Source organism: Abrus precatorius, unplaced genomic scaffold (genome assembly GCF_003935025.1).
Source record: "Abrus precatorius isolate BTA unplaced genomic scaffold, Abrus_2018 Scaffold2, whole genome shotgun sequence".
NCBI classification, from domain to species: domain Eukaryota; kingdom Viridiplantae; phylum Streptophyta; class Magnoliopsida; order Fabales; family Fabaceae; genus Abrus; species Abrus precatorius.
In genome coordinates this window covers 2813660-2815708 of record NW_020874362.1, presented here as the reverse complement: position 1 = coordinate 2815708, position 2049 = coordinate 2813660, and positions in this window count along the sequence as shown.

Genomic DNA, 2049 nt, shown 5'->3' with positions numbered 1-2049 from the left:
TATAAGAGTCAATATGTAATCGGGATAGAGAGAAAGTTAAAAGAATTAAAAAAGATATTATAATTAATAGCATTTTTAAAATTTAAAGTGTAAATGGTTGGAATTGAAGAGTTTGATTTAAATAAATAAAATGAATAGGTGGTCGACTTGCGCACCATTAAAATGGACCGTGCAGCAAGAAACGGGGATTCTCCTACCTTCCCTCCTCCACTTTAAGTGAATGGTCTCTGTTCAATCTCAGAAATCTTTTTACTTTGGTCGCCCATTTCATGTGACACACACATATTGGATCCTGTGTTGTGTCAAATATATCTTAATTTGTTTATGGAACGCTAACTTTCAAATGGGTTGCATGATTGCGCAGCCGCAGGCTCAAAGCTGAAAAAGGAGAAAGATTCTTGTAGGCTTCAATTATAGTCGTGTTTGTGTTTGACCTGCATCAAGAATTGGTACCACTGCATTTACGCACCATTTGATTGGAGATCCCATAGATCAAGATTTGTCATTGATTTTATAGCCGCCTTCTGGTATTATTGAATCACAACTTGGTATCTGTGACCGTTACACATTACTAGTACTTAAGAATACAATCATAATATTCCTCATAACTTTTCGCATAAGTAATCTTTCTCTTATTTATAGTCCTTTTCAATGTATAAAAATCTTAATTTCGATGTAGTTAAGTTTAAATAATTAATAATAATAAATTTATATACATATAAAAGAGTGCCTATACATGATCTTCTGGCGCGAGATCGCCAAAACATTACAAAAATTTCTTACACATTATCAGCTCCAAACAACCGACATCAGTACACACTTGCTAGTTTTGTTTAAGGATGTTATATCGGTCGTCTCCACAAGCAAATTCTAGTATCGTTTTAAGCAAAAATAGCCAAAAATATATCATACAATAAATAAAATATTGGCGCAAAGCTTCTTTCTTAGAAAGTAAAAATAAAATACCTATATATCAATGATATAGCACAACTTGGATACGTGAACCAAGAAAAAGTGATTACCAATTACAAAAGAATGGTTCATATGAAAACCACGATTTGACCGAGTTTCGTTAGTCATCATAGGTGCCGATGATGCGGGACTTGATACGCAATTACGCTTTCACTTTTCTGATAGTGGAATATGCAATACTTTGTTAACCAAAATATATATATATATATATATATATATATATATATATATATGCAATGTAAACAATTATAATTGCCTGTAATATTTGTTTTTTTATATATTTTTATTTATATAAGTGGAAAATTATTAAAATAAAAAGATGAACTCAACTGTAGTTATATAATTTAATTATTAATTATAAAATTCAGTAGTTTTTCTAATGTGTTCGAGTATTTGTTAACAAAATAAAAAATAGTAATTTTTTTATTAAAATTTATAACATTTAATGTTGGTAATGCATTGAAATCTATAAAACTACCTTAAATCTTATTTATAATTAACAATTACTAACATCTTTTAAGTCTTAAATATAAGAAACAAATAATTGTTAAATTCTTTTTATATACTTATTTATTGTAATATTTATAAAAGTAGATATTCACTTTTTTTATTCATGAAAGTGGATATATTTAATTATTTAATGTATATATATATATATATAATACACTAATTTGATCATTTAATACTATAAATATTTCTGAAATAAAATATAAATTTATGACATACAACTATTTTCATTAATCTTTATAAATTGATTTATTTTTTAAAATTAGGATCGAGAATTGTATCTTATTATTTTTAAAAAAAACTTGCTATACACAAATTTTTTTTGGATACCATTGGATATACGTTAGAAAAATTATATAAAATTTGTGTTACTATGTGTATGAATAAATGCGCATCCAGTAACTTACATAAAATTTTGAATGTAATAAAGGTTGTGAATTATTTTTTTAAAATTTGATTTTGTATTTAATATTCTTTCTAATCCTTTTTATAATGCAGTTTCTAGATATTTTTATAAGGTATTTTATAGTTTCTATATATGAAGCATTTATTTTTTATTTTTTTCTATTT